A 26,531-nucleotide genomic window follows, 5' to 3' on the forward strand; every position below is an offset into this window, starting at 1 on the left:
TTGGCTTGTTTTTACAATTTCTTTGTGCCCTAATGTCAGAGATGTTCTTTTGGTATTGTTACTAAATTCCATCATGTTTATGAATATTGTAGTCTGATACGTAATATATTACTTATCCCTGTGTTTTACAAGTTGACATATCTCCTTATTCAGCTCCTGGTAGATGAAAACTCTCCGAGGCGCATTACTGGTGTACTCTCACACATGTCTCTCTCTCGTCAAAATTTTGGAACTCCTACATTTTTTCCTTTTCTATGCAAATAAATGCAGTTCGATACCTCGTTCTTTAAAGCATAAAACAATTCTATATACAAAAAAAACATGAGATCATTATAATGAACAAAATGCAATCCATATTTTTTACTCCATTTCGCCACGGTTTGCAGATCAAATTGGTGAACATAATTATGGTATTCTTTCCACAATGGAAATCAAATGCTGTTTGGAAAGTTCTTCCTAAAACTGTTGCAGAAGTTCCCGCAATTATATTGCACTTGTAGGTTGCTTTGCTCCCATTCTTTTGTCCAATAAATCCTCATCAGGTTGGGTTGGGATTAAGTCTGGAGACTGTGTGAACCATTCTGTGATTTAAGCCTATCATATTGTTCTTTTCTTCCAAAGTAGTTTTGGCATAGCCTGGAGACATGTTTTGGGTTATTATCATGCAATAAGGTGAACCAATGACCCTATGAGGGTATACCAGGGTATTTTGTATGGTTCTGCAAATTATATGGTAGAGTTTTTGGTTCAGGGTGCCACTCACAATTTGCAAGTACCTGATTCTTGATCCAGCAAAAGACTCCCACACCACCATGCTTTTTCCACCATGTTTGACAGTTGATGCCCCCCGGTGAGGAACCATTCTTTTTCTTACTCAACACTGGCAAGACGCCTGCCTGGAAAACCAAAGATTTCATATTTTGATTCAGTCCATGTCAGCATAACTATTGAGAGATCAATAATTATATTATATATTTACATTGTATATAGATCCTTTGCTTCTACATGTCATTGTGGTGTTTTTTTTTCCTGTATTCTCAGCAGAATTGATTGGAAGCAATATTTTGTTTTCATTCACTGTCCATTTCCAGTATATGGTTAATTCGGGATTTCAACCATTATTACACTGAAGGGAAGGACTACGCCAGACTACTCAAGACACTCTAACCCACACTAGAACCAGTGAAATTAAGCAGTTATCGTGCTTACAGTGTCCCAATAAGTGTGATGGTCTTGGGTGAAGTCCACCTTTGGGTACAAGGTCCATTGCTGCACGTAATGTAATATTACGTTACTGTGGTCTTAGTAGGCCAGTGTTACGTCATGTTAGGTAATTTTTTTAAGTGTTCATTTTATTTGAGGTCTGATGTTTGATGTCATTCATTTTTTTGAGTCGCCAGGAACCCTATCAGTTTTCACATTCCAGATTGGAACATCACTATTACTCTCCAATTAGTAATTTTATCAATATGGAAAAATCTTCATTATCATGATGTTCTATATAAAGTATTCCTTTCTATTATAAGTTAACGGCAACACACATTATATAGTGTGTATATATCTCAATTAAATCTCAATTAAGAGCAGACAATGAATTCCTTTTGCATTGCAGTCTATTTCATAACCGACAATGTCACACTGATACAATTGCGATAATTACTCCAGGACCATTTGAGTAATATTTCACTTGTCTTTGTGCCTCTGCATTAATTTTACCATTGCACTAGAACTGACATTGGATGTCACTTACATTAATATGGTACTGGCATATTCTTATTTCATTTTCTTTTAGTCCTCCATTTACTGTAATGGTTACAGGTCATTCCCGTATTGGGGTTATATGGAGACCACAATTGTGGCAATTGAAGAAGAAGCAATGTAAACCTGGCATTGTTATATTTTTCTTATCTATTTTCAAAGGTTATGTACAACCAACGTTGTTTAATTTTGTATGGTATTTCAAATCTTAAGAGGATTGAACTCAACATGCCAGTTACAAGTTAGAGTCAGCTAAGTTTTTTATTATTATATATTTTTCTTCACGGGTGTCCGTGTGTTTATTATCAGTTACAAGTTAGAGGTTGACTTGGTATCCTTCAGAAGGTTACCAAATCACAAGTTCCATTTACTTATTTTATGTCACTTACTGCCTATTATAATTAAGTTTCTTTGCACCTAGAGCTAAATTATTTATAGTGAATGTTATTGCTGTAGAATAGACCAGGAGACTTGTTTGACCTTGGAGCATCCCACATATGGCTTTCTATGGCTTTCCTTTCTTCCTTTATAAACTAAGAGGGAACGGTTGGAAGATTAGATGTGGCAGATGCTTTCAAATACATTAGGAGCAGCATTATCTAGAGGTACAAAAAAGTGTTCGAAGGAACAGCTATCCCTCAAAGATTGAGATGTGTGGACTGTTGTCACAATGTGAGAAAACCGTTCTCACAGAAAAGTGCAGTGTGTCTATATAGACAGAAAAGTCTAGCAGAAGACATATAGAGGTCAAAGGCTTTTATTTTTTTATTTTGACTTTTCATTGAATCATTTAAAGAAAAGCATATTTTGAGATGAGAATTGGGTGCGGAATTCAAAAGGTCTATGAATGTGTGATGTTCATAAACCCTTTAGGGTGTTTGCTAGTCCCTGACATTTTTTAAAATCTAATTAGCCAAAATTTAATGGACTCCATTGACACTTCATGAAATGTAAGACCTTAATTGGACACAAATATTTTGTAGATGTTCTAAAGCCTACACCAGTTTGATATCCCAGTTTGGATGAGAAATTAGATGAGGAAGTTTGGATCCTATTGCCCTCTTAGTTTATGTGAATCTTAGAAGTAAATATGCTAGCCATTGATATAACGATTAAAAAGCATTACTCAAATGTGAGCAAATTAATTGGCAAAATTGCCTGGTTTCTTATATATTCATAAGTTGTGAAGTATGCTTCGCATAGTTCTCTCAAAATCAAGATAGATTTAAAAAAATAAAATACAGGGTTCAGTACAAATTAAAGAAGTGTATGATTTATTTCTTTTTTGACACTTATTTATCCATTTTTTCATATCAATACTTAACAGTACATGTATAGACAAAGTGCACAAATGTGAATACAGAGTAGTACAGTAAAATCGGTATCAGGCTTATGTGCATGAATTAACTAATACCAATATCTACTGAGTGAAAAGGGCAGCATGTATGGCAAAATAAACCTTAAGATGCTATGCGACTAGAACTAGGTGGCGTCCGTTATGGTAATAGCAAGATAAGGTTAGTCAGGCTGTCTACATAAGTTCCCCTTAACCAAGGTGAAGGTTGGGGAGGACCATGTAGGTATGGAGCTAAGCACAACTAACCGATAAAGGACTAGGCCAGGGATAGGCAACCTTCGGCTCTCCAGATGTTTTGGACTACACCTCCCATGATGCTTTGCCAGCATTATGTGTGTAAGAGCATTATGGCGGATGTAGTCCACAACATCTGGAGAGCCGAAGGTTGCCTATCCCTGGACTAGACCCTTAGCGTCAGAACAAAGGATCCTAGAGAACAAGATACTGCGATACTTCTGGATAGGGGACATTCAAATGTTTGAACGTCAAACATAATAGAAAGAAAACACAGAAAAAAACAACAAACGTCGAACCACAAACTATCATTAGTGCTCTTATCAAGATCAATTCTCAGGTTGTGGGTTTAGGTGGTTTGACAGTACAAAAGGTACAACTTGGGAAGGGTTACAGGCTGTTGTAGCTGGCTGTTGATCAGGAGGAAGCCTTGGGACCTGCAGACCCAGAGCCCTGTGCTCTGATTTTTACAAATAAATAAAATACAAAAATGATGTTGAGCAAGAGTCTGAACCAACTTACATTTTGAAATGACTGCAACCCATATATTTGACTCGCAAATTATTGTGTAAAGAATGTCATACATTGAAGACTGTGTTCTGAAGACTGATATACCAAACTGTGTAGCAAATTGAATATTCTCTTTTTTTCACTTCGCCAAGTATGCAGAGCAGTGATATTGATTCATTAGAGTGGGTAAGAGAGTGTTACTTTCTGTACATGGTTTCTAGAAAGGAAGCCATGTGATGTAACTCTAGATAGTGTGTATTATAGAGATAGGGTCTGGGTGTAAATCTCTGTAACTCACGTCAGTGTACGTTGATGACTTCTCATAAATCTTTCTTGATTGTACTGCTTGTTATTTTAAAATAATCAGACAAGGTTAAACAAAACTTAAAGGTGTTATGGTACTTTTTGAAAGTAAACCAAAATGTTCAAATGTCTATCTGTTCCTGTCCAAATCAATAAAATTAAATTGCGTATATACGCTGAAGTAATTAAGTCTGACACACGAGGTTCAGGTTAAAATAACTTCGAGAAAGTTTATTGGCAAGTGAAGAAAAAGCGGGCGCGCAGGCCCTTTTAAGAGGCATTTTGCGTCATCATTGATTATTAGAATATCAGCAAATAAACATCATCAATTGGATTAATTGTTAAGTGACGGAGTTAGTGTCTTACCTATTGGTTAGTAAAATTAAGAGGTTAGTCCCGTGCCCACCCATCAGAGGTGGGATTATTCTGGACACGGGTGGGGGACAAGGGGGTCCTAAGCGTCATTTTACACGGTCAGTGATATCAGGCTTTATGTCCAGGTGCAAGGTCTCTTATGAATAGAACATTTCATTACTACTGTGTTCTGTGGCCTTCAAACTGTACTATCTTACAAGCTCTTAAGGAGTAGCCGGCAAGTCTTAAGGAGTAGCCAGCACCTCCTGGTACTTGTCCTTGAAGGAAACACGGTCTTTGTCTACTGTATTAATTGGGTTGAGAAGTTCAGTCACGTAATGTAGTTTTAAAATGAACAAGTTAAGTCATGAGGACAAAATGGAGGATTGAAGAAGTCAGGTTAGGAGGACAAAATGGAGGACGAAGTCACAGTATAAAGTTAAAATGGAGTTAGTACAATAATTCAATACAAGTACAATAAAGATTTTTAATAATTCCACATCAGTCCCCCCTATGAAATGTTAGATTCTAAGAGATAAAACTTTATTATATTAGTATCAGAAGACGTGTTAACCCAAAGGCACAGAAACCCCGTGGCCGCTAGCTAGGTGTTAATGCAAAGTGCAAGGCTGTCCCTAGATCTGACCCTAATAGGCTAACCATCCGTCAGTATGGCTCTCGAACGCTTCACACCCAAGGGTATCCCATGGCAGCTAACCCACCACTTCTCCACATGGGGCCTTTACCATTCACTGACAGATGCTGTCCCTGAGCTAGTCCCTTCCTAGAATTCCTGCACTTTATCAACAAAAGGGAATGTTTGCAGCGGCAGACAGGGTGAGTTGATGTCTTGGAATTCTTGGTCATCAACTTCGAGATGGGTCAAAGTGGGTGCCGCTTGGTCAACAGTCTTCATGAGGGATTTTCTCAGACATGGGAGGACACAACAAAAGAGAAGAGCAAAAATAAAAAGAAAAATTAGTATAGCCATACCAATCTGCATTAAAGCCTTTTGCCATCCTGTCATCCAACCAAACCATCTTTCCCAGGGATCTTTTATCCCAGAATTCCTTTTTAACTCTTCAGACAGGTCATTTAATTTTTCTATAGCTAGTGTGACTTTACCATTAGGGCCTGTGTTTTCTGGGATGTAGGTACAACATGTCATAGTGTCGGGCAAAATCTTACAAACCCCTCCTTTTTCGGCTAAGATCATATCTAGGGCCATTCTATTCTGGAAAGTCATTTGGGATGTGGCCTGCAACTGTTCGGCCAACCCCTGGAGGGTGTCTCTGGTGTAATTGACAAAACGCTGTTGATTATAATAAATGTAATTTATCCAATTTAGATTCTTGTTTGCGGTAACTATGGTAAAAATTGATTCAAATCCTGCAGCAACCTCATCTCTTGCTTTAAACTCATTGGGTACCCCCCTAGGCACCCCGATGGCATCAATGTAAATGTGAGGGTCAAAACTTCCTTTTACTGGGGCTTCACGTTTAACCTTAGTGTGACTGGGCCCATGGGTGTTGAGGTGTGTGTCAGAAATAATGTGGATAGGCATAATGGCCTTAGTCAACGTACACTCCCCCCACCACGCTGTGTCCATTCTGGATCTTAACTGTAAATCCCCACACAACCAATAAATATCTCCTAATGACCTAGTGTGATGCTGCAGTAAACGTACGGGGACAGTTCTGTATGTAGCACAATAACCTTTGGAAAAGTTACCTACAAATCTACCAATACCATCATACATGGCATAGCAAGTGTAATTACCTTTATATACGGTAATACCATCAGGGGGTTTGACATCCTGGGCTAGGAGAGGATACTCCTTTGTCCATGCAATACATATGGACCTGTTAAAATTATAGTGATAGGCAAAAAGGCTTAAAATACATTCTTCTATATCTACAGGTAGGATTAAAGGTACGGTACCCAGGTGAGGCCGGGCACCTCCACACACGTAACATGCAGTTCTATTATGCTTATTAGCATTATATTTCATCCATTCTAACCATAAATTTACATCATTAAAACCTGTTTCAGCGGCCATGGTATCTTCAAAAGTGGGGTTAGCAATGGCCATCATGTCCTGAAAGGTCTGGATATGGGGTTTTAATGGGTTAGGGACCATATGGGTGGCCCCTTGCCACTCAGAAGAGTTGCACATATCTTTAAGGTAGAAATGCCCTAACTTTTTATAGGAACCCTTTTTCCAATACATCCCCATCACATACTGGTCTGCATCTGTTGGGCTTGGATGCTCAATATTAAGAATTAATTTCATTGGTGTACTCCCCCCAGGCTTTCTCAAAGTCATCCTCTGGAGGAGGGATCTACCATGATCATCTACTTTAGATACGGCACTTTTTGGTTTGTAACCCCAGGCAGGCCCGGCATTCCATCCCGCCGCCCCCCAATGGTCACAATTGTGCCCCCATTGCTTGTCAACTACACAAACATATGGGTCTTTCGAATGAGGGATATCTCTATAGATGCTCTGGATTTGTGGTGTGGGAAATGGGCATTCTACAATATCACAGTAGTCAAAGGTATAAGTAGCCACCTGGGTGCATGATGAATTATACCAGAAGGTGTACCCACTAATGTCTTTGGTAATGGCTACTTGTTGGGCCTTCATAAGGCTAATTAAGGAGAAGATGTACCAGAGATACATGTTTGTGCGATATTCGCTTCCTCTGGGGCAGGAGATTTCTTGCAGTGGGAAGCGTGGATCCAATTTGGCCTACCGGCCAATTTGACGGAGGTTGCAGTAATCAGGAGAACTTGGAATGGACCGTCAAATCTTGGTTCCAGGGTATTTTTCCGCACAAACTTCTTGATCAGGACCCAATCTCCGGGAAGCAGGTTATGGGAACCTGTATCCAATTCAGGATCTGGAATTGAAGAGAAAACTTGGGCATGTATTTTGTTTAAAACACTTGCAAGTTCAGTTACATAATCTACTAAAACATCTGATTGGAGCTGTAACTGCTGTGGATAATAACAACCTAACCTGGGTGCTGTCCCAAATAGAACTTCATATGGGGACAGTGAATGCTTCCCTCTAGGTGTGTGCCTAACACTAAATAAAGCTATTGGCAGGCTTTCTGGCCAGGGCATCTTTGTTTCTTGTGACATTTTTAACATTCTGGTTTTTAGGGTGCCATTCATGCGCTCCACTTTACCACTACTTTGTGGGTGGTAAGGGGTATGGAAGGCCAGAGTCACCCCTAGAGCAGTCCAAATTTCTTTAGTCACAGTTGCTGTAAAGGCTGGGCCTTGATCACTCTCAATGACTTCTGGGAGTCCGAATCTGCATACAATATCTGTAATTAGGCGCTTTGCGGTTGTCTTTGCAGTGATATTGGCCACTGGGTAGGCTTCTGGCCAGCCTGAGAACATGTCCACTATTACTAGTGCATATTCATGGGGCCCACTCTTGGGCATTTGGATGTGGTCAATTTGAATTCGCTGGAAGGGGTACATGGGCTTTGCCAGGTGTTTCGCCGGCACCTTAATTGGTCTTCCTGGATTGCATTTTGCACAGATGACACAGGCCTTGCAAAAGCTATTGATCAATGTTGTGATTCCAGGTGCTTCATAATACTTCTGTATGAGGGCGGCCATCAATTCTTTTGACAGGTGCGCAGGCCCATGTGCCCATTGGACCACTGCTGGGTATAGATTTCTGGGAAGACAAAATTTGAAGTTGTTGTAGTATATTCCGTCCTTTTGGACAGCTCCTTTCTTTTTCCATTTCTGGATTTCTTCAGGAGTGACTGCAGCTTGCTGTTCTTGTAAAATTCGCAAATCAGTAGGAAGAGTTTGCAAAGCAAAAATAGGGACTTCTTCTTCTTCTTCTTCTTGTCCGGACACTTCTTCATCCACTTCCTGCAAATCCCTGGCCGCTAACTTAGCAGCTTGATCAGCCAAATGGTTGCCTTTTGCTTCATCTGTATCCAATTTCCCATGGGCCTTGACTTTCAAAACGGCCACCTCTTCGGGAAGTAGGAGGGCATCCATTAGCTCCTTGATTGCAGTGCTGTGTTTGACTGGTGTACCGGCGGTGGTAAGAAATCCTCTTGTCTTCCAAATTAGGCCGAAGTCATGTGCCACACCCAGAGCATATCTTGAATCTGTATAGATGTTGGCACGTTTTCCTTCGGAAATTTTGCAGGCTGAAGTCAGAGCCTGTAATTCAGCTTCTTGTGCAGACATTGCTGGTGGTAAGGATGATGATTTAATAACTTCATCTGTTGTGGTTACGGCATATCCTGTATGATATGTTCCTCCTTCATCGGCATATCTTGATCCATCCACAAACAGGGTAAAATCCGGATCTGGTAATGGATTCTCATGCACAGTTGGTAAGTGCACTGTTTCCATTTTCATCTGTTCAAAACAGTCATGAGGTGTTTCTGGGTCATAATCATTCTTTATGACCAGGTCTTGAAATTCCTTTTCCAGGAAATGGCATGGCCATGCTTCCAGAAGGTCAGTTGTTGGGTATTTGACAATACCATTTTCCTGTAGCTGTTCTTCATTCATGGTGGCCCATAGTTTTGCCATGGGCCCAAGATCATTCCATGACTTTGTCTTCAACTTGGTAACAGGAATATGTGGGATAGCGGTATCCCAATGGCGGTAGAGGTAGTTAAGTTGTTGAGGTAGCTGGACCAAGACCATGCTATTACCTTCAGAGTCACAATAAAAGTCTTGTGCAGTGAGCTTTACATCGGTCCAGTGGTAAAGCTCATCTTCATAGCAAGGTTCGGGAGTAATATTTGGCTTGTACCACATGGTACAGAAGGCGTAATCCGGGCCTTCACAAAGAGGTGTCTCATCTTCATGAAATGACAAATGTGGATGCATGACTTTCTTGATACATCCACAGAGCAGGTAGATGTAGGTTTCATCTGTGATAAATCCATAATAGATACCCCCCTCAGGGAGTGGAAGAAGAGTGGACGGATTAAGCACTTGACATCTTTGGATGGAAATGTTGTCAGGCAAAAGAAGATGACACTGTAGGCGCAGGTGTCTGGCTGGAGACACGTGCTTGAGCTGGACTTGGTTGACGATGGCAGAGATGTCATGAGGGGCCAAAACAACCAGAGGGTGGCCAAGGACCAGGTCTGAGGTCTTCTCTATGAGTTCTCTCGCAGCAAAAACAGCCCTGAGACAGGAAGGAGTCCCTCTGGCCACAATGTCCAGTTGACATGAGAAATATCCAATAGGCCTCTGGCGGCCTCTTAAGTCATTAGTTTGGGTGAGCACTCCTGTTGCGTGGCCTTGTCTTTCAGAGACAAGCAATTTGAAGGGTTTGGAGTAGTCAGGTAGGCCCAAGGCAGGAGCAGAGGCAATGGCCCGTTTTAAAGCATCGAAATTGGCCAGGGCTTCATTGGTTAGACAGAACGGGTCAGACTTAAGAGCATCATAGAGAGGTTGCATAAGCAGAGAGGCTTCAGGGATCCATGCTCTGCAGTAGGAAATGAGGCCTAGGAAGGCATGAAGAGACTTTGAAGTCCTTGGAGGTGGAATGTCCAGAACAGCTCTTACCCGGTCCCGAGTAAGATGTCTGGTACCTTGAGATAGGCAATGTCCAAGGAAGATCACTGAAGATTGACAGAATTGTAGCTTGATGAGTGAAGCTTTGCATCCTTGTTCTGCCAAATAGCAAAGGAGACTAAGTGAACACCTTTTAGTAGTGGGTACATCATCTCCACATAGCAATAGATCATCCACATACTGAAGCGGGACGACTTCTGGGTGCTCAGCTTGCCATGGGTCAAGGATGGTGCCCATGGCCTTAGCAAATTGACTTGGAGAATTTTGTGCCCCTTGGGGCATGACAGTCCAGGTATACTGTTGCATTTCATGAGTGAAAGCAAACAGGTATTGACAGGATGGGTCCAGTGGGACACTGAAAAAGGCATTGGCCAGGTCAATGACTGTGAAGAATTTTGCAGATGGTGGGACTCCAGAGAGCAGAGTATGAGGATTTGGTACAAGAGGGGTGTCCAGGACGGTAGCTTCATTAACAGCACGGAGGTCCTGGACCATCCTGTACTTCTCTGGTTCACCCTTTGGAGTTTTCTTTTTCACAGGAAATAACGGGGTATTGCATTCAGATTTACATTTTACCAGGGCACCCTTCTCCAAGAGTGCCTTGATGTGGACAGAAATTGCAGCGGACTGTGCTGGTTTTAATGGATATTGTGGTTTTCTTGGTAACTTAGCTCCTGGAATAAGCTTCACCACCACAGGGGGAACATTTAGGTGACCTATGTCCTCTGGGCCTGAGGACCATAACTTAGCGGGCACCTGTGTTTTTAATTCCTCTGGGAAATTGGACCTTAATTCTGCTGTCTCCTCACGGGGCTTTTCTAAATGCAGCATCAGAGGCAAAGAGCATAGGGCTGAAGTGTCTGATACAGACAGAGGTGTAAACATTTCTACCTGCCCATCCGGGGTAAAAGTGATGGATGCTTGCAGGCGTGAGAGGACATCAGCACCTAACAGGTTAATGGGGCATGTGGAGGATACTACAAAGCGAGCGAGCAGGCTAGAGCCAACTCGTAGCGGGGTTGTTAGAGGGCTATGTCTCGGCTGGCCATCCACTCCAACACATGAGACATCAATATTGGACAGGAAAGATGGGTCTGGCAAGTCTCGTTCTCGTAGAACACTACGGGCTGCACCTGTGTCAACAAGAAATGTGGTAGGGTGGCCTTCAATGGGCAAAGTTACTGTAGCAAGTGGCCCCCCCTTATCCCCTGTAGACACTGCCATAACAGGGGTTAATGACACAGGCTTGCCAATTTCCTAGTCATCTGGTTCCTCAATTATTGGAACCTCCTTCTCAGTCTTAGGGGCCGGGGCAGGCCTGTGTGGCTTTCTTGGCTCTCTCTTGGGTTCCGGGCAGTCACTTTTAAAATGCCCTTTGACCTTACAATTAAAACAAACACCTTCCTCTGGTCTGGTACCCTTGGGAATAGGGGTAGTGCGTGCCACCATGAGGGGAGCAGAATTTGGCCTTCTAAGGGTCTGGGCAGACTCTAGGCCCCTAGCAACTAGGAGTAAAGTATCTAGGGGAACAACCTTATATTCGGGGCGTGCAGCAATGATTCCCTTGCGTATTGGGTCTTTAACACCTTGGACGAACGCACCGGACAACATTTGTGAATGAATCTTGTCAGTGAGATCAAACCCCAAATCTGTAAACATTTGGTACAGTCTTGCATGAAACCTTTCCACTGATTCTCCTTTTTCTTGAATAACATCAGTAAGGCCAGCAGCCTGATCCGCAAGTTTGTCCTTAGCCCATTCTCTTAGTTGGGTGCAAAAAGTTACTCCAGAGGGGTAATCAACATCACTGCTGAGTAGATTAGTACTGAGGTGTCGGGCCATGCTCGGCCAATATGCATCCCCTGCTTTAATAGCACAAATACTCAGTAGATCACGCCATGCGGCGGAATAAGTCTTTTGAATTTGAACTACCCCTCGGTAGAAGGGCATAGGCTGTTTTTCTGGGTCAGGGAGTGATTTCATTAGAGCACTAGCTTGAGTGGGATTGAAAGCAACATATTTAGGAGGGGCCTGTTCTCCCCGACCCTTGTGGCCAAAGGGGTCATCGATAGAACGATGAGTTGGGGCTCCCGCGGCAAGCTCTGATGAGACATGGGACACCCTGTCCATCTCGTCATCATCGAATTCTATGATATTGGCTCTTTTGCGTGGTGCAGGGCCCGAATGAGGTGAAAGGATCGGTGGTTGGGAACGAGCCCCAGATGCAGGGGTGGCTAGCGAGTCATAACCTGGGGATAGGTAGTCACCGGGGATTACCGGCATCAGGGCCGAACTGGGGGCCGCCATATTGGTGGCCGGAGAAGGTACTACATTAGGGTTAAGGGAAGAAGCGGCGGCCATGTTGGAAGAGGGCACGTCTGGGGCAGACTGTGCCGGACTGGGCATGACCGGAACCTGGGGAGTGGCTTGGGGAGTGGGTAGTGGATATCCGGGATAGGGCAGGGCCATGGGATATGGGAAGGGGTAGGGCCAGGCTGGGGAGGGGAAGGAGGTGGGGTATTGAGCTGGGGTGGAGATGGGAGGGAACGGAGAGGGATTGGTAGAGGTGGGTGTAGAGGGAGGAGCCGGGGCAAGGGTGGAGGAGGTGGTTAGTTGGGCGGAGGGAGAGGGGAGGGGATCATCAACGGAGAGAGAGTGTAGGGAAGGAATGGCAGATGAAATGTTAGGGGGAGGTACAGCAGGTAACGTAGGGATGGATGAGGATGATGGGAATGTTAGAGACGGGGAGGGGGAAAAGAAAGATCCATCAGAATTCAGGACTGGGCAGACAGGGGAGGTGACGGGATGGGTGTTAGGAGGATTGGGAGTGGGGAACATAGTCAGCTGGCTATCACCTACTGCTGACTGAACCTTGGGGATAGACGTCCCCTGGGCGCCACTTTGGGGCGCTGGCTGAGGGTAAACTCCAGCAACACAATTATTATGATACACAAACAATTTCACACCTTTGTGATTTATCTCTTCCTCAACCCAACCTTCTAGTTGAATAGCCTTCGCTACTCTATACCATGCTTCAGCAGTCTTTAATAAACCATTATCTGTAAGTTTGCCTTTCTTTTCTGTCAGTAACCTACGCCAACTTTCTGGTTGCAATCTTCCACATGTCGGTACAGCAATTCTACATACTTTCGCAATCTTTTCAACACCTTTAACCATTTCCTCACCCTCTCTGTCTTCGACTAAATCACATGCTAACCAGCCCTTACTGGGCTTGCCTAAATCCTGTCCCATAATCCCTTTACCCCTATACCAGCGTCCTAGATATAGGGAGAGAGAAGGAAAACTGGACAAGAACGTCTACAATGCTCGACTGCCACCCGAGAATCGTGGGATTTTCTCAGGTGCGTCTTCCCAAAACGTAGACTAGTCACTGAATCCGCCTACCCGGGGTGGTAGACACGGATTGGAGCGAGGTGAGAAGTGTGTGACCAATCACTTCTCTTTTAAGAGGAATGGGAGTGGATAGTATAATAATATAGGAAGTATAGAAAAGATGAAAGACAAGGAAAATCCTTAGAGACAGACACAGGAGTTCATGAGACTCCTAATTAGACAAACAAGACAACAATACAATTGAAATACAGTGCATGCATCACAATTCAATTGAAATTAACAATAATCCCTTTCCTTTACTCGTGTGCTTATTCCAAAGTCACCTCCCTCAACCCCGTAGTGTCTCCGCTCGGAGAACAACTTTCGTAAGTCTCACTACCAGCGGCCACGGAAACCAACTGACACCGGTCCGAGTTCCGTCAGCCTCTCTCTACTCTGCAGTCCACAAGAATGTGGCCACGTCTATCCTCACTCCCGTAGTGCCCCTATAAAACCCACTTTATAAGTCTCACTACCACGTGATGCGGAAAACAAGCAATGCCTACTTGAATCCCCCCAGGAAACAGAGTCCCCCTCACAAATAAAACAGAAAACTGGAATTTCACAAGCCCCAGCGCTCAGGGTTGTGGTTACCAAAGAAAAACCGGACTCCCCTCAGCCAAAGCTGTGGGTTACCAAAACCGGACTCCCCTCAGCCGAAGCTGTGGGTTACCAAAACCGGACTCCCCTCAGCCGGAGCTGTGGGTTACCAAAACCGGACTCCCCTCAGCCGGAGCTGTGGGTTACCAAAACCGGACTCCCCTCAGCCGGAGCTGTGGGTTACCAAAACCGGACTCCCCTCAGCCGGAGCTGTGGGTTACCAAAACGCTAGCTAGACTGTAAAACAGGCAACAGAAGACCCCCAGGAACACATCCACAGGTCCACCCCCCCTTTTATCCCAAAAAGGGGCAAAATACAAACAGATAAGCAGACAAACCGAAGACCCAGGCAAATTCCCTCAGGTCCACCCCCCTTTATCCCAAAAAGGGGAAAACAAGCAAGACAGAACCCCAGGCAAATCCCCTGCAGGTCCACCCCCCCTTTATCTCAAAATGGGGAAACAGGCAAACAATTCAAACACACCCAGGCAACAGATAGACTAAAATGCAGGTAAACAAGTGAGTAACGAGACACCGGGCAAGATATTACCTGTCTTTGATGTCCTCCCGGGAAGCAGTCACAGACACGTGGACGGGTCAATCAAAGGGGCCGGAACGTACCGGTGGCTCTGCAGAAGTCTCTACCGTGTATCTGGAGGTGATCAATCTCCCTTCCTTCCCCCTGGATTCCTCCGTCCACCCTTGTCTTCCTTAGGACAGCTCACCGGCCGGACATAGCCCGATGCCCCACGTTGGGCGCCAAGTTGTTATGGTACTTTTTGAAAGTAAACCAAAATGTTCAAATGTCTATCTGTTCCTGTCCAAATCAATAAAATTAAATTGCGTATATACGCTGAAGTAATTAAGTCTGACACACGAGGTTCAGGTTAAAATAACTTCGAGAAAGTTTATTGGCAAGTGAAGAAAAAGCGGGCGCGCAGGCCCTTTTAAGAGGCATTTTGCGTCATCATTGATTATTAGAATATCAGCAAATAAACATCATCAATTGGATTAATTGTTAAGTGACGGAGTTAGTGTCTTACCTATTGGTTAGTAAAATTAAGAGGTTAGTCCCGTGCCCACCCATCAGAGGTGGGATTATTCTGGACACGGGTGGGGGACAAGGGGGTCCTAAGCGTCATTTTACACGGTCAGTGATATCAGGCTTTATGTCCAGGTGCAAGGTCTCTTATGAATAGAACATTTCATTACTACTGTGTTCTGTGGCCTTCAAACTGTACTATCTTACAAGCTCTTAAGGAGTAGCCGGCAAGTCTTAAGGAGTAGCCAGCACCTCCTGGTACTTGTCCTTGAAGGAAACACGGTCTTTGTCTACTGTATTAATTGGGTTGAGAAGTTCAGTCACGTAATGTAGTTTTAAAATGAACAAGTTAAGTCATGAGGACAAAATGGAGGATTGAAGAAGTCAGGTTAGGAGGACAAAATGGAGGACGAAGTCACAGTATAAAGTTAAAATGGAGTTAGTACAATAATTCAATACAAGTACAATAAAGATTTTTAATAATTCCACATCAAAGGTACCCTCTGGGCACCAATACAACTTTAATGCATTGAATAGATTTTGCATGCTCAAATCGTTATAGTTTTTGCACAAATAAAAAATGTTTTGCACAGATGAATGTGCTCCAGAACTCGGTCCAACAAGTCTGGTCCCATCAAAGGGCCATCTCTGCACAAATTATGCCTATGGAAGCCGCCGCTCCAACATTAAGATAAGGGGCATCCTAATGGCAGTCACAGCAGGCGAGCTTCCACACCACATCAGACAACTGCTGGCCTCCCTCTGGTCCCATGCAGTGGCCAAAAAACTGGCAACTGAGAGAATCTACCGATTACCAGGGCCTACGGGAGCATCAACGACGGTACCGAGAGACGTAATTCTCCGGTGCTCCACAGCCCACAACAAAATACTCATAATGTCAGCGCTCAAGGGCAAAACACCCCTGCAATTTGAAGAAGCCTCCCTGACGTTTTATCAGGATCTTACAAAAGCAACCATCATGTAGCGCAAAACGTTCCATCCGGTGACTAGCCAGCTCCGATTAGCCAACATGAACTACAGGTGGGGAGTGAATGGGTCCCTGACAATGGTCAGAAACGGCTGCGTACACACACTCACCTTGATGGACGACACAGCACCGTTCCTGACGGCCCTGGGTCTGGCACACTTACCAGACAGCACACGACCGAGAGCCTCCATCTCCACATCCGCCTGGGACCCGGCACACGCAACGACCTTCGTCCCGAGATCTAGTACTGCGAGGGCGGCTGGACCAGGCACAAACCCCGAAGACGACCCGACATGAGGCGGCTGCTCAGCCAGGGGCCCACTCGCCCTGCCTGCCGGGCCTAAGTTCACCATGGGACTGCATGCTCAGGACTATATAGCACGACTTGGATAACGTATAACCATATGTTTCCCCCCTGTTCCTCCCTTCTTCTCCCTTCCTCTCCCATATCATATTCCTACAATTTAGCATTTGTTTAACCCACACAAGCAACAGGGCAAAGCAAACATTGAGGCACAACACTTAAGGTCGGGGACACAACTATAGATCCATCTCCCGTAACGGAGACCGCTAACACCCCACTGCACATCGAATCGGGGACAACCCCTGCTTCTCTCACTCACACCCCCCCGCTACTCCCATGGTAAGGAGCCACCACACGTAATACATGTTGTTGGACGGGACACCCCTTGACCTCCCGAATCTAACTCACCCTCGGGTGGGACACACACTAACACGACCCACACGTCATGTATCCGACGATGCCACACACCACGCTTTCACACAAGCCCACAAGCTGAATGCTCCAGCTTCAGGACCCCCAGCGGACAACCTCAGCACACTGACTCTCACCCATGGGCTAGCTAGGATACACTACACCCGACCAACCCAAAATATAAGGGTGACACGCTAGCTGCCAAGGCTTCCACTACCATGTTTTAATATAAAGTAAAATAGTGCAAGAATCTACTGCGAACCTGCTTACACACTAACTGCCGAACACCCACTATGTGTCGAACACTGTAATGTTTATGCTTTGCACGGAAAAATAAAGAATTAAAAAAAAATGTTTTGGAGAATTCTGCATCATAAGCCTGCTTTCTTCGTCACGCATATCCTGCCAGAAATACTTAATTAACAAAAGAATGCACACTATTTCAGCTCCAATAGCACTGTGCGAGAGGTTTTTAGAACACAACCTGGCTGCACACAGTCAGAGAAATATAGATAGTGATATCCTTACTATATGCCTCCCTGTTAGTCATTTCTTTTTAATGCAGGTTGTTTTTTGTTCAAATTATTCAGTACTGTTAGTGGCTGAGCTGTGTACAAGACTTTGATAAGGAAGTCTTTTTCTGAAGTGAAGGGGTGTGGCTAAGGAGGCAGGCTTATGGAGAGGCATTCTTCTAAACATTTAGTTATTTTATGCAAAAGCTATAGAGGTTTGAGAATGCAAAAATACAGCATAGTAATGAGGTCAAACCATATTAAATGCATTAAACTAGTATTTTCCCCAGAGTGTCCCTTTAACTATGTTACTTTCTACAGATATAGAGTGTATACAGAGTTATACTTATCTACATAAGCGATTTTAGAGACCTGGCTGTGCTAGAACTTTACACTTCATGTTGCCATGTCTCCTAACATATCCTGCACAATCAGCTGTTTTGTCTTTTGGGAAGACGCTTTCTTCTGAACACATATTGTGGTTTCAGTGTTTTAACTTCATATGAATGTCCTTCTCCACCTGCTTAGGACTCTAATATTGTTGTTTAACCCCTTAAGGACCAAACTTCTGGAATAAAAGGGAATCATGACATGACACACATGTCATGTGTCCTTAAGGGGTTAAATCCATATTTTCCTTGTTTTTTTTGTTTCTGAATTCTGTAATACCTGGCCTTCACTTGACTGCTGCTAGGTCTGCTCCGATTGTTTACTATGCATTCTGAAAGTCCTTGCTCACAATCTCCTATTGCCCTGGAACTATTTTCGGCATGAAAACTTCACGGTTCCCGGTCAGTCCCCTGCGGCACTTAGCCGCGATTCTATGGAACTGTTTTGGGCATGGGACCATGCGTGCGGTCGGTCAGAAATAAGACGTCCAGGAAATTCCTGAACCCCTGAACTGATCTGGGGGATTTTTGGTTATGTTAGTCACCCAGATTAGGGCTATCACAGGTGTAATTTTTGTGGGGGATTTTGTGTGTTTTAAGGTATTTTTGGGGTTTGTAAAAATGTGTGTTTTTTGTGTTTGGAGATAATTGAGTTTAGTATAGTTCTTGACTCAATTATCTCCCAGGCACAGGGAAGGGATCGACCTATTTTGTATGGAAGTGTCCTGGACCTGAAAGCCAATGTAAACGTGTATTTGTTTCTACTGTGGTTTGCTCTCAGGTCCAGGGGAGAGTGCCCCTTGCATGGGGACTATCCTAAAAGGTCAGTTGTGGCTACCATTAAACTCAGATTATTTTTACCCTTCATGAAGTTTAGGCTCGTGTTCTGGGGATTGCTATAATCACTATACTCCCTTGGATCCCAACACTTGCTCTTATAAGAGCAGCCTGCTTCGCTCTCTGGACTAGGAGAGGTCTACCCACTGGAAGCTGGATCCTGGCCTTGGGTCCAGGGTGGGCGGAGGACAGCGAGGCCCCAATCAAGCCGCGGCGGTTTGTGGGGTTTACGGTGGTTATGGTGTTCCCGTGCAGTGCTCGCAAGAACTAGGAAGCAGCGATTGACGGAGGTACCCGGTCGGGTTGCCAGTCGGTCCATCACACCTTTATTTCAGCATTCTCATTGTTACTCCGTCTTCGTTTCAAGCAAATACACATGCAATTGTTCTTGTTTATTCCACAGAAGATGCTGATGCAAAGTTCATTTTATTCACCAGAGCTATGAAGCAGACGTGGGGTTTGTGTCATAATATAAATTGCTGCACGTATTTCCCTTCTGACCCATTAAATCACTCTTGCATTGCAATGTTCCCAAAAAATCTGCTGTGCAAATTTGTTTTTCCTATGTAGTACATTGGATGTTACGTGCAAGTTTTGTAATGCGTTTGCAGTCTTACGGCTAATTTTAATCTCGAAATTGCAGAGAGTAACAGAAAGTATCAAGTCTGTTCATTTTTTTTTCTTTTTATGGAAATCTTAAACCTGCTAATTTTGTGCAAAACCAAGTTATAATTCGAGGATTATCTTTACTTATTTAATATATAAACATCTGTTTATATCAGTTGCCAAAGGAAAAAGCCATCTGTTTTTTTAGAATAGGGGTCTAGCTATCCAGGGTTTAGTACTGAGGTGAATTATTTAAGACTATGGATCATGCTGCACATCAAACCTGCTATCGGTGGATTTAACCAGATTATATTTAGTGCTATCACGATCTCTCACAGTATTTTTACCAAATAACATTCAATGTGAAATCATTATTGTTGCCCCCTACAAAATCAACATTTTCTACCTTGCAATTCCCAAATTCAGTTCTTGCAGTTCTTGCTTTGGACTTTGTTATTTATCATACAACATGATGGGCCAAGAGTTTCAGATCAAATAGGACTAAGATTGAACTTAAAGGAGCACTATAGTGCCAGGAAAACAAATTTGTTTTCCTGGCACTATAGGGTCGTTAGGTCCCCCCCACCCTCAGGGCCCCCCTCCTGCTGGGCTGAAGGGGTTAAAAGCCCTTCAGCCACTTACCTTTCTCCAGCGCCGGTCTCCCTCTGTGCTGGGGAACTCTCCACTCCCTGCCAACGTCAGATCCGAATGCGCATGCGCCGCGCATTCAAACAGCAAACATTCAAATTGCTCAATGCTTTCCTATGGACGTCCAGCGTCTTCTCACTGTGATTTTCACAGTGAGAATCGTGGAAGCGCCTCTAGTGGCTATCAGTGAGACAGCCACTAGAGGCTGGATTAACCCATATGTAAACATAGCAGTTTCTCTGAAACTGCTATGTTTATAGAAAAAAGGGTTAAACCTAGCTGGACCTGGCACCCAGACCACTTCATTAAGCTGAAGTGGTCTGGGTGCCTATAGTGGTCCTTTAAAAAAAAAAAAAAATACTTTCAATTAGATCTAATATTCAGATTTATTGAAAATAAATGTCAGGAACTCACACCGTATGTGCATTGTGCAGGTTATGTAACATTTAGCCATGCAGGATTGGATTGTTTGGTTTTTATTAGCCTTCCTAAGTTTTTTTTGAAGGATAAACATACTAGTTTCGTTTCTGAAGTCCTATACCTCAACTTACAGTCTTTCTTTTCTTTTTTCCTCCGATACAGATTTACATGATTTTTTTGACTGTTTTCTAGGAATTGGAAGGGCTTGCATTCTGCAGTGGAAAGGTGTTGGTTAAACCCCAATCCCCAGAACCAGGGGCGTATTAGCCGCGAGGCAAACAAGGCATTTGCCTTGGGCGGCATTTTCCAGGGGGCGGCAAAAAAAGCCGCCCCCAAATGCCCAAGGCAAATGTCTTGTTAGCCTTGCGGCTAACAGACATGCCGGCGGGCTGCTGGGCGATCTGGCGGGCGGGCGGCCGGCCGGCGAGGGAGCACTTCCCCTGAGCTGTCTGCTCAGCTCCCTCGCCAGCCGCAGAGTGAGGCTGGGAGGCGGAGCCGGAATATGACGTCATATTCCGGCTCCCAGCCTCACTCTGAGGCGCGCGCCAGGCAGTGCCGCCCGATCGCCCAGCAGCCACTGGACCACCAGGGAGGAAGAGACACCCCCCTCCCCAGCATTCCCAAAGGTAAGGAGGCTGGGGGGGGGGTGTTAAATTAAAAAAAAAAATTGTTAAAAATAAATTTTAAAAAAATGTGTTAAAAATAAATTTAAAAAAAAACGTGTTAAAAAAAAATTTAAAAAAATGTGTTAAAAATAAATTTTAAAAAATGTGTTAAAAATTAAATTTAAAAAAATGTGTTAAAAATTAAATTTTAAAAAATGTGTTAATGTGGGTGGGTGAGTGTGTGTCTGTGTCTGTTAGTGTGTGTGTCTGTTAGTGTGTGTCTGTTAGTGTGTGTGTGTGTGTCAGTGTTTGTGTGTGTGTGTGTGTCTGTTAGTGTGTGTGTGTGTGTGTGTGTGTTTGTGTCTGTTAGTGTGTGTGTGTCTGTTAGTGTGTGTGTCAGTGTTTGTGTCTGTTAGTGTGTGTGTGTTTGTGTCTGTTAGTGTGTGTGTGTGTTTGTGTCTGTTAGTGTGTGTGTGTGTGTGTGTGTGTCTGTTAGTGTGTGTGTCAGTGTTTGTGTCTGTTAGTGTGTGTGTGTGTCAGTGTTTGTGTCTGTTAGTGTGTGTGTCTGTTAGTGTGTGTGTGTGTATGTTAGTGAGTGTGTGTGTGTCTGCTAGTGAGTGAGTGTGTGTCTTTTAGTGAGTGTGTTTGTCTGTTAGTGAGTGTGAGTGTGTCTGTTAGTGTGTGTGTGTTTCTGTTAGCGAGTGTGTGTTTCTGTTAGCGAGTGTGTTTCTGTTAGCGAGTGTGTGTTTCTGTTAGCGAGTGTGTGTTTCTGTTAGCGAGTGTGTGTTTCTGTTAGCGAGTGTGTGTGTGTATTTAGAATGCGGGGCGGGGGGAAAGGTTGGGTGGGGGTGGCGCGGGGGGAGGGAGGGCGCCTGAGTTTTGTCCTGCCTAGGGCAGCACAAAACCAGGATACACCACTGCCCAGAACCCACTGCAGTGATTATAAAGCACTGCTTGTGACATAAGATCAGCAGAGCTGTAAGAATTTTAGTGATCATTATGATTGAGTCACTTCCTGGTTTGGTACTAGTTCGCCAGAAAAGCTGTGCCGCCTTGGATTTTGAAGAAAAAGTGTTAGTTTTCAAATGTATCTTTTTTTTATAATCTTTTATTTAGGCAGGAGTTGGCATAGACAGGAAGATAAAATCAGAACATTATAGAAGAATATAAAACGTAAGAGTACTGAACCACCCATAATTAATGCATGCAGACCCACTGTTAAAACACAAACCCAAGCAGAAAAAATGAAAATCAACATATGACAGAAAAAATAAAAGTAGGAGGAGATGCTAGAAAGGCAGAATAAGGAAGGAGTACAAGGGAGAGGTGGAATGATGTGCCTCTCTAAGAACCTTTAACAGAGCGTTCTATGGGAGTTGATCAATACAGGGATCCCATGTTTTGTAGAAATTAGGTAGGCTGTGGTGCATCAAGGCAAAAAAAACAAAAAAAACACAAATCAGATACATCTATATATGTATTTATTGAATGTTGTCTGCAAATCAGGCATGGACATAATGCAAGATTAGAGATTATCAGTGTTAGCATGGTATCCTATATATCACATGCCTTTTAGAAAGTTCTTATTCATTTTAAGCTCATTTAATGTCTTTGTAAAATCTTTTAAATTACACATATAACGTCCCTTTATCGAACCATTGTATAATAATAATTTATATAAAATGTTCTATTGATACCCCTTTACCTTCTGTCATCCCTTCACCCTCTTCATATGTCACCCGACAAAATGAATGTGTGTTTTACTGGCATTATGTTTTGGTTGCTGTTTTATTTTTTTCTCCATACCTATGAGATAATTGGAAAAAAATGTTTTTATTTTTTTTATTTAAAGTATTCATAGCCTGCTGAAATGCATTGATAGAAAACCTGCACTTCTTTGTGCTCTCCGTTTCCTGCCCGTATCCCCCGTATATCTGGGTTTCGTTGCGCTGCCTGCAGGAATGGCTTGAGGGCCAGGGCAAACAGCAGCGGCAACAGCGGGCATCCCTGCCGTGTGCCGTTTCTGTTGCAGAAAGGCTCGGTGTAGGCCCCGTTAATGCAGATCCTGCAGGCTGTCATAGAGGGCTGTCACGTAGGCCTGCATGTATGGGCCTAGCCCAAGAATCCGTAATGTGTGAAAAAGGAAATTCCAGCCCACCCTATCAAAGGCCTTCTCCATCAAAATGCATCCATGGTAATATGAGCTTGGTGTATCAGGGAGATGACACGTGTGATATTGTCTCTCACTTCCTGGTGGGGGCTGAAACGCACCTGATCAGACTTCACGAGGTTGGGTAAGTATGGGTTCATTCTTGTAGCCAGTAGCTACGGGTTCATTCTAGTAGCTCCAGATCTTTGCCCTGTTTGGGGATTAAAGGTGATAGGGGTTTGCATGATAGGCCTCTAAATTACGTCAAGTGGTGCGCTCATTGCCAATGGGAAAGAGCATTTGGGGCTAAGTAATGCCTCCAGGTTGTAGGAGGGTGGATTAACAAGGTGTGGGTAGACAGGTGTGGAGATAAACACCAGGTGAAACCTGGAAGCATTCAGCTTAAGTGAGACATGCAGTAAAGTTAATGCTACTAGTTGGTACTTATCAAAGATAAAGTAAATAAAGGTAAGGGTGGTGGCTGATTATGGCATCACTATGGTGGCAGAAAGCGAGATTAAAATTAAACCAATAAAACCCTAAATTTAAAATAAGCAGGCAGCATTAAGTCAAGACGATTATGGCAGTGAGTGGTGTTTACACCGTAAAGGTATGGGTCATGAAAGTCGTGCGGTAGACACCAAATATCCCCACATGACATCCCTCATACAAAAAAAATTAAAAAACAGGGAACATATTTAAAATCACAAAAAAAAGCATAAAAATTAGCTTAACCCCTTAAGGATACACGACATGTGTGACATGTCATGATTCCCTTTTATTCCAGAAGTTTGGTCCTTAAGGGGTTAAACAAATTCATCCCCCTCCCACTGCAAGAACAACAAAAAAACAAACCTGCAGATGAGTTGTCTGAGTGTGAGTCATTGAGCCAGTTAACTATAAATTTGATATTATTTTTTGATATATTTAAACAGTAGATATTGTCCTGTATAAACGCTTAATTTGACCTGTGTTAAGATATAGGTCTTATAACTAAGCATGTTATACCACTCCATATTAATTTCCTTTTCTGCTATTCTTACCCTTTAACAGTTTAGCGAGTCTCTCTCTTATTTGTCTTTTCTAATCTAATGTCTGTAGATATAAGTCCACCTTCTTAAGTTCCAACAAGGACTATATTATAGGGGGCTCTTTTCAGCAAACAGATGCATATTATATAGACATTGGTAAATTGAGAGACTACATGCTTTAAAGGGACACTCTAGGCACCCAGACCACTTCTGCTCATTGGAGTGGTCTGGGTGCCAACTCCCACTACTCTTAACCCTGCAAGTGTAATTATTGCAGTTTCTATAAACTGCAATAATTACCTTGCAGGGTTAACTCCACCTCTAGTGGCTGTCTAATAGACAGCCACTAGAGGGCACTTCCTGGTTTCTAGCACAGGAAACCTGTGCTAGAGCGTCGCTGGACGTCCTCACGCTGTGTGAGGACCTCCAGCGTCGCTCAAAACCCCATAGGAAAGCATTGAAATGATTTTTCAATGCTTTCCTATGGGGAGATGTAATGCGCATTAGGTCCCCTCAACCAATTATCCCTTTATACCTAAGAGGGATTTCTCAAGAGAAATTTCCCCTAATTTTTGTTTCACACATTAGTAGTAGGGTTCATGCCCAGAGTGGATGGTAACCACTCGTACTGACCACCCCCGTTGGGATATTCTCCATATAGGGGGCTTTTAAAAAAAAAATTACACAGACTCGGGAGACTTCGCTGAGCACAAATATTAGTGTTTCAAAACAGTAACACGTATCACAACAATATCATCAGTGAAAGTGCCGTTTGTATGTGAAAAATGCACAAAACGTCACTTTCACGGAGAGGAACGCCGATCGCCGCCGGGGGAACGGTGGCAATCGGGTAAGTAAGTAGGAATACCGCTGACATACTAGGTATGTCTGAGGTCCTTAAGGACCGTTTTTGTTGGACTACCTAGTACGTTCCCGGTCGGGAAGGGGTTAATTTAAGTTGTGATGGAGTCAGGAGGCCTCTGGGCGCACGCTTACCTTAATGGGTTAAACCGTTCCTGAATGGTTTAACCCCAAAGGTTGCCACCAGCGCCATTCTCCAGGTCCTCTTGGCATTATCTGGCTTTTAAATCTGAAATACAGGAAGCATGGAGTGCCGCCAGGCAGGGGTGGCGCTGATTGGCTATTAGATCTAAGCCCATTAGTAACTCTGCATTTATTTAAAAAAAAAAAACTGTTTAATCCCTTAAAGCAACAGTGCGTCTGGAGGCCTCCTGGCTCCATAACAACTTCAGTTGGCTGAAGTTGTTATGGTGACTGGAGTGTTCCTTTAATCATACCAAAGGCTAACAAAACATTTCAGTTTTCAGTACATTGTGCTGCTATCAGCTCCTGTAATTACAGTTTGTTTATTTTTGTTAATACTTGATTTTTATTTAAAAGCAAAACCAGACTGATGAATACCATAAGGTAGAGGCTGAAGACACTAAATACATATAAAATTAAAAACCTTATTTTAATTTAATGTAACGTCATGGCAACATGCTCTCTACTCTGCAAAAAGAGAAAAAAAAATCCATGACAGATTTTCTTAATTGTCCATGTTTCCAAAAAGATGTAAAATGTAAATATATGTAGATAAATCAAATTTCCATTATCCTCAGCAAAGTAAAATTACACCTTAATATAACCCATGAAAAAATAATCAGCCACCACTGACCCAACATAATTTATAATTGCAATTTAAATTTCACATCTACCTGAGGAAGGAGTTGTATTTCGCCTAATTAGCGGATAGATCTAACGGGAAATCCTGCAGCTTCAGATCAAAGGACTATAAAGACACCAGGTTACCTGTAGAGAGAAACACAAGAGAATGTAATATATCGCAATATTACTTGAGGAGGTCAGCTTGAAATGAAACATTATGATTTTTTTTTTAAATTATTATTATTTTTTTTTTAAAGTATACTTTTTTTTAGAAGTCCTAGTTGAGGATTATTGGTTACATCAAAGATTTTTGTAAGATTAATCCTCTTAATCAAAAACTCATCCGAAGAGGCAAACCAAAAAAGCAATTAGAATTAAGCCCTGATTACTTGGAAGAGGTGTTGGGTTAACCTATTCAGGGCCAGTTTGTTTTTTATGTTTTTTGTTGTTGTTGTTTTTTTAGTGCTGGGAAGTTTTAAGTGCGAGAGCAATGTATAGTCCAAGTACTCCCTAACAATCTGGGATTTAGGGATTACCCTGTTGTGTCTAAAGTGTTTTTTTTTTCTTTCTAAAACACCTTAGACACAACTGGGTAATCCCTAAATCCTGGACTGTTAGGGGGTACTTGAGAACTGGGTTGGGAAGCACTGGTTTAGAGGATACATAACAAAAAATCATGTGCTATAGGCCACTAAAACCTAAAAACATCATAATAACAGGTGAATGGGGATCGAGTGGCGAATAAATGTCTCCAGAACCCAATGAATTTTATGAACGTTAAAAGAACACTATAGGGTCAGGGACACAAACATGTATCCCTGATCCTGTAGTGTTA

At 43.1% G+C, this 26,531-nt stretch overlaps 1 long non-coding RNA gene across 1 annotated transcript in view; it reads right to left on the reverse strand.

Annotated features, from left to right (window-relative positions):
* Positions 1-810: 810 nt before the first annotated feature.
* LOC134582863 (uncharacterized) overlaps positions 811-26,531 on the reverse strand; it is a 121,653-nt gene continuing 95,932 nt past the window's right edge. Inside the window, exons 2-3 of the long non-coding RNA XR_010086284.1 lie at positions 25,747-25,840; positions 811-896 (exon numbers count right to left, since the gene is read on the reverse strand). This is a non-coding gene — a long non-coding RNA (uncharacterized LOC134582863). The remainder of the gene's footprint in view (positions 897-25,746; positions 25,841-26,531) is intronic.

Source organism: Pelobates fuscus, chromosome 13 (assembly GCF_036172605.1).
Source record: "Pelobates fuscus isolate aPelFus1 chromosome 13, aPelFus1.pri, whole genome shotgun sequence".
Taxonomy (NCBI): Eukaryota; Metazoa; Chordata; class Amphibia; order Anura; family Pelobatidae; genus Pelobates; species Pelobates fuscus.